Below are 7838 nucleotides of genomic sequence, written 5' to 3' on the forward strand. Positions count from 1 at the left end.
GTGATGACCTTAGTTTGAGGAGTTCATGTATTCACTATGTGTTAATGCTTTGGTCCGGTACTCTATTAAAAGGAGGCCTTAATATCCCTTAGTTTCCAATAGGACCCCGCTGCCACGGAAGGGTAGGACAAAAGATGTCATGCAAGTTCTTTTCCATAAGCACGTATGACTATATTCGGAATACATGCCTACATTACATTGATGAATTGGAGCTAGTTCTATGTCACCCTAGGTTATGACTGTTACATGATGAACCACATCCGGCATAATTCTCTATCACCGATCCATTGCCTACGAGCTTTTCATATATTGTTCTTCGCTTATTTACTTTTCCGTTGCTATTGTTATCATTACTATAAAACACCAAAAATATTACTTTTGCTACCGTTACCACTACTATCATATTACTTTGCTACTAAATACTTTGATGCAGATATTAAGTTTCCAGGTGTGGTTGAATTGACAACTCAGCTGCTAATACTTGAGAATATTCTTTGGCTCCCCTTGTGTCGAATCAATAAATTTGGGTTGAATACTCTACCCTCGAAAACTGTTGTGATCTCCTATACTTGTGGGTTATCAGGGGGTCCCTGAGGCGGCCACGAGGTAGGGGGGCGCGCCCAGGGGGGTAGGGTGCGCCCCACACCCTCGTGGTGGCCTTGGGACTCTTCTGGCCCATCTCCTGTACTCCGTGGGCTTCTTCTGGTCCAAAAATGATCTTCGTGAAATTTCAGGTCAATTGGACTCTGCTTGGTTTTCCTTTTCTGCGATACTCAAAAACAAGGAAAAAACAAAAACTGGCACTAGGCTCTAGGTTAATAGGTTAGTCCCAAAAATCATATAAAATAGCATACAAATGCATATAAAACATCCAAGGTTGATAATATAATAGCATGGAACAATAAAAAGTTATAGATACGTTGGAGATGTATCAAGCATCCCCAAGCTTAATTCCTGCTCGTCCTCGAGTAGGTAAATGATAGAAACAGAAATTTTGATATGGAATGCTACCTAACATATTTATCAATGTAATCTTCTTTATTGTGGCAAGAATATTCAGATCCATAAGAGTCAAGACAAAAGTTTAATATTGACATAAGAATAATAATACTTCAAGCATACTAACCAAGCAATTATGTCTTCTCAAAATAACATAGCCAAAGAAAGCTTATCCCTACAAAATCATATAGTTTGGCTATGTTTCATTTTCGTCACACAAAAATGCTCTCCTCATGCACAACCCCGATGACAAGCGAAGCAATTGTTTCATACTTTAGTAATCTCAAACTTTTTTCAACTTTAACGCAATACATGAGCGTGAACCATGGACATAGCACTAAGGGTGGAATAGAATATAATGATGGGGTTGTGTGGAGAAGACAAAAAAGGAGAAAGTCTGACATTGACGCGGCTAATCAACGAGCTATGGAGATGCCCATCAACTGATGTCAATGCGAGGAGTAGGGATTGCCACGCAACGGATGCACTAGATCTATAAATGTATGAAAGCTCATCAAAAGAAACTAAGTGGGTGTGCATTTCTTGATGAACAACTTGCTAGGGCTAGAGAGAATGAAATTATTGAAACCGATAATATAGATGAAAGTGATGATGAAGATTCTCCCCCTAAATATGAATTGCCTGTTGTTCCTGAGGGTTATGTTATGGATGAAGAAACTGCTAGAGACTTTCTTGCTTGCAATGATAGGAATGATCTTAAGAAATTATTAGCTAAGTTGAAACAAAAAACTCTGAATGCTAGAATGAAATATGATCCTGCTTATGCTACTTCACCTATCTTTGTTAGTGATAAGGATTATGAATTCTCTGTCGACCCTGAGATAATTATTTTAGTTGAATCTGATTCTTTTTATGGCTATGAATCTGAAACTGTTGTGGCACATCTTACTAAATTAAATGATATAGCCACCTTGTTCACTAATGATGAGAAAACTCGCTACTATTATATCCTTAAATTATTTTCGTTCTCATTAAAGGGTGATGCTAAGATATGGTTTAATTCTCTTGATCCTGGTTGTGTGCGTAGTCCCCAGGATATGATTTATTACTTCTCTACTAAATATTTCCCTGCTCAGAAGAACCAAGCTGCTTTAAGGGAAATATATAATTTTGTGCAAATTGAAGAAGAGAATCTCCCACAAGCTTGGGGGAGGCTTCTCCAATTACTTAATGCTTTGGCTGATCATCCTCTTAAGAAAAATGAAATACTTGATATATTTTATAATGGACTAACCGATGCTTCTAGAGACCACCTGGATAGTTGAGCTGATTGTGTTTTCAGGGAAAGAACACCAGATGAAGATGAAATTTTATTGAATAATGTGTTGACCAATGAAAATAATTGGACACTTCCTGAACTAACTCCTAAGCCAACTCCGAAGAAAAGGGGTATTCTATTTCTCAGTCCTGAAGATATGCAAGAGGCAAAGAAATCTATGAAAGAAAAAGGCATTAAAGCTGAAGATGTTAAGAATTTACCTCCTATTGAAGAAATACATGGCCTTAATTTGTCGCCTGTTGAAGAAATACATGGTCTTGATAACCCGACACATGTAGTAAAGGTAAACTCTCTCTATAGATATGATAAAGCTGAAATCCCTCCTACTAAGTTTGCTAGCCAATGCTTAGATGAGTTTGATAACTTTATGGTTAAGCAAGAAGATTTTAATGCTTATGTTGGTAGACAATTGAAACATAATGCTTATATGATTGAACACTTGAGTGATTATATGGCTAATGTTAAAGGTGAACTAAAACTTATTAGTAAACATGCTTCTATGGTTACCACTCAAGTAGAACAAGTACTTAAAGCTCAGAATGATTTGCTCAATGAATTAAACAATAAGAACGATAATGCTGTTAGAGTTATGACTAGAGTTGGTAAAATGACTCAGGAACCTTTGTATCCCGAGGGCCATCCTAAGAGAATTGAGCAAGATTCTCAAATAAATAATATTGATGCACCTAGTCCTACTAAGAGGAAGAAAAAGAAAAATGATGGGACTTTGCATGCTTCTAGTGAACCTGTTGTAGACACACCTGAGAATCCCAATTATATTTCTATTTCTGATGCTGAAACCCAATTTGGTAATGAACATGAACCTAGTGATAATGTTAATAATGATGATCATGTTGATGCTCAACCTAGTAATGACAATGAAGTAGAGATTGAACCTGCTGTTGATCTTGATAACCCACAATCAAAGAATCAACGTTATGATAAGAGAGACTTTGTTGCTAGGAAGCATAGTAAGGAAAGAGAACCATGGGTTTAGAAACCCATGCCTTTTCCTCCTAAACCATCCAAGAAAAAGGATGATGAAGATTTTGAGCGCTTTGCTGAAATGATTAGACCTATCTTTTTGCGTATGCATTTGACTGATATGCTTAAAATGAATCCTTATGCTAAGTATATGAAAGAAATTGTTACAAATAAAAGAAAGATACCGGAAGCTGAAATTTCCACCATGCTTGCTAATTACATGTTTAAGGGTGGAATACCTAAGAAACTTGGAGATCCAGGAGTACCAACTATACCATGCTCCATTAAAAGAAACTATGTTAAAACTGCTTTATGTGATCTTGGAGCCGGTGTTAGTGTTATGCCCCTCTCTTTATATCGTAGACTTGATTTGAATAAGTTGACACCTACTGAAATATCTTTGCAAATGGCTGATAAATCAACTGCTATACCTGTTGGCATTTTAGAGGATGTGCCTGTTGTAGTTGCAAACGTTACTATTTTAACGGACTTTGTTATTCTTGATATTCCCGAGGACGATAGTATGTCTATTATTCTTGGAAGACCCTTTTTGAATACCGCAGGGGCTGTTATTGATTGCACCAAAGGCAATGTCACTTTTCATGTTAATAGTAGTGACCATACGGTACAGTTTCCGAGGAAACAACCTCAAGTCCACAGTATCAATTCTATTGGAAAAATTTCAACAATTACTATTGGAGGCTTTGAATTTCCTCTTCCTACTGTCAAGAAGAAATATGATATTCTTATTGTTGGGGACATGCATATCCCAGTTGAGGTAACCTAGTGTTATTCAAAAATTCTCCAGTTTCATGTTATTCAAAATGAGTTTGTTAACAAGACCCGATCAACCTTGTTAGTGGATTCCTTTTGATGAGCATGAGATGGATGAAGTTAGAAAACACAACTCTTTGTACCCTCTTTTACTTTATGTTATTTATATGAAATAAAGCAAAAATAATAATTTCTATCTATTTTCTGAATTATCAATGCAATAAAAAATACCCCGAAAATAAAAGTTCTCCAAATGCCCTGAAAATTAAATATGATTTTTCTAGAATATTTGAGAATATCTGGCACTGAAAACATAGCAGGGGAGCAAGCACCTGGCCACGAGGGTGGAGGGTGCGCCCTACCCCCCTGGGCGCGCCCCCTGCCTCGTGGGCCCACGGTGGCTCTCCTCCACTTATTCCAGCTACCACACACTCCTTCCTCCCACAAACATCACTAACCAGCTCAAACCCGAGTCCAAGCTCATCTTGCTGCCATTTTCGATCTCCTTGCTCAAAGCTCCATTCAAAAAACTGCTTTGGGAGATTGTTCCTTGGTATGTGACTCCTCCAATGGTCCAATTAGTTTTTGTTCTAGTGCTTTATTCATTGCATATTTTTGCTGCTTAGGTGACCCTATTCTTGAGCTTGCATGCCAAATTTATGTGGTCAAAAGTAGTTTTAATGCATGATATATCCTCTAGGCACTTGTAGGGGTAGTTGCTATTAATTTTGTTGAGTTTGGTTCACTTTTATTTTGAAGTTACTAAAATTTCAGAAATTTTTCAAAGGAAGAAATATTTTTAGGAAAATGTACCAAGGTGGTCCTTCAAGGAAGCAAGGACCTAGGCTCGCAATACGCGATGCCGACGATGAACCACCGAGGGAAGCTCAAGTGCGGGCTTGTGAATGGCCTTCAGAGGACTTTATGGATCGAGCAGGAATCAAGGAAGAATTTAATGCGTATGTGCATAATGCCGATCTTGAGAGCTTCGAGGCAGATAAGTGCCGCCAATACCACTATCTCACTGATTCCTTTGTGAGAAGGTTTGAATTTTCATCATCACGTAATTCTCAAACTATCCTATTTGATCTTTATGAAAATTCTTATACTATGGACTTAGAGGATTTTAGCACTGCTTGCAAACTTCCACAATGGGGTAGTCCTAGTGAACCTCACAAATCTGAATTTAGAGATTTTCTTGCTAGTATAACTGTGGGGGAATCTAGAGATATAACACAAGCTACCATAGGGAGCATTCATTTTCCTGCTATACATTATTTTGCTCTCATCATAGGTAGGTGCATAAATGGTAAGGATGAAGCATGTCACATGTGTGTCCCTGACCTCAGTGTTCTCAGAAGTGCTGTATTAGGAGATCAACATTATAATTTGGGAGCCACTGTTGCACGTAGGTTGCATAATAATAGATTTAATGGAGATTTCTTTGGTTTAATTTATGCAACATGTCTAGCTAATTTTCTTGATATACCCATACGTGGGTATGATATTGAGTTGCCTCCTGTTTATTTAGATTATGAGGCTATGGTTCATCATCAGTTTGTTGAGAGGAACGATCAGTTCCCCCAGTACCGACTAATCTTTGACAGACGATGCACCTATCACGTCGCTCTCCCTGCTCCTGCTTTCTTTGACTCTCAGGCAAAAGGGAGATATGTTATAACCAAGGAGGAGGCGGACGAGTATAAGAGGAGGACGGAGACGGACCGCCTCCAAGCGGCAGCTCATGAGGCAATAGCTGCTGCATCTCAATACGACCCCAGCTATAACTTTGGATATCCGCCAGGGCATCCGTGGCCATAGACCAACTTAGGCCAAAAGCCTAAGCTTGGGGGAGTACGTATTTCTCACCGACATTACATTCATGTTCACACACTCATTGCTAGTTGTCGGTGCTCATACTTTTTCATTGTATCATCCATGCTAGTTTATTTTCCTTTTTATGCTTTCTTCTTGTGTGTTTAATAACCTTAAGAAAAAAACAAAAATTAGATGTAGCTTCTAATTAGTTTACATTTCCATGCTTGTAGTAGTAACTAAAAAGAAAACCCAAAAAGATTTCTTGTTATTCTTTTGCTTGTTGGGAGCTTTCCCGTGTAAATAGTTTTATTTCTTTCTTGTTCTTTGGGGGTCGAGAGGAGAAGACCATAATGAAAATGTTGAGTGGCTCTTATATGCATTATTGTTGATCTGACAAAGAGCCCATATTACCTTGTCTGCTCTCTTGAATTGAATGCTTGTGGATTCCAGCTTAGTCCAATGCACGCGCACTATTATTATTATCCACACTATTCGGTCGTGCAAGTGAAAGGCAATAATGATGATTATATGCTGAACTTATTGAGATGAGAAAAGCTGGTATGAACTCGACCTCTCTTGTTTTTGTAAATATGATTAGTTCATCATTCCTGATTCAGCCTATTATGAATAAACATGTTTGCAATGACAATTAGAGATTATAGTTGCTTATGCCATGCTTAATTAGCTAGGAGTTTATAATGGTTTAGCTTGCGTGCCAACATGCTATTAAAATGGTTGTGATGTGGTATGATAGGGTGGTATCCTCTTTTGAACGATTCGAGTGGCTTGACTTGGCACATGTTCACGCATGTAGTTGAAACAAAATCAACATAGCCTCTACGATATTTATGTTCATGGTGCATTATATCCTACTCATGCTTGCATTCGTTGTTGATTAATTTTAATGCATGTTCATGACTGTTGTCGCTCTCTAGCTGGTCGCTTCCCAGCCTTTTTCTAGCCTTCACATGTACTAAGTGGGAATACTGCTTGTGCATCCAATTCCATAAACCCCAAAGTTATTCCATATGAGTCCACCATACCTACCTATATACGGTATCTACTTGCCGTTCCAAGTAAATTTGTATGTGCCAAACTCTAAACCTTTAAATAAACATTCTGTTTTGTATGCTCGAATAGCTCATGTATCAACTAGGGCTGTCCGTATCTTCCATGTTAGGCGGGTTATTCTCAAGAGTGGACTCCGCTCCTCACTCATGAGAAAATGGCTGGTCACCGGGATGCCCAGTCCCATGCTTTATGCAAATCAAATCAAAATAACTGCAAACAAAACTCCCTGGGGACTGTTGTTAGTTGGAGGCACTCGTCGTTTCGAGCAAGCCATGGATTGATGCTTGGTTGTGGAGGGGGAGTATAAAATTTACCATTCTATTTGGGAACCACCTATAATGTGTGTAGCATGGAAGATATCGCCATCTTGACAATGAAAGTATACCACTCAAAATATTATTCATATTTATTTCAAAACCGAGCTCTGGCACCTCTACAAATCCCTGCTTCCCTCTGCGAAGGGCCTATCTATTTACTTTTATGTTGAGTCATCATCCTCTTATTAAAAAGCACCAATTGGAGAGCACCACTGTCATTTGCATTCATTACTTTTAGTTTACATTGAGTATGACTTGACTGGATCTTTTTTATCATGAATTACAATGTCTAGTCATTCCTTGATCTTTAAAGGTGCTCTGCATTTATGTTTTGCGGTCTCAGAAAGGGCTAGCGAGATACCATCTTGTTATATCATATCATGATTGTTTTGAGAAAGTGTTGTCATCCAAGATTTATTATTATTGCTCGCTAGTTGATTATGCCATTGATATGAGTAAACATGAGACCTAAATGTTATTGTGAATATGGTTAGTTCATAATCTTTGCTGAAAACTTGAATGCTGGCTTTACATATTTGTAACAACAGGAGCAAATATAGTTTGTAAAAGTTTTT

Source organism: Triticum urartu, chromosome 7 (assembly GCF_003073215.2).
Source record: "Triticum urartu cultivar G1812 chromosome 7, Tu2.1, whole genome shotgun sequence".
NCBI lineage: Eukaryota > Viridiplantae > Streptophyta > Magnoliopsida > Poales > Poaceae > Triticum > Triticum urartu.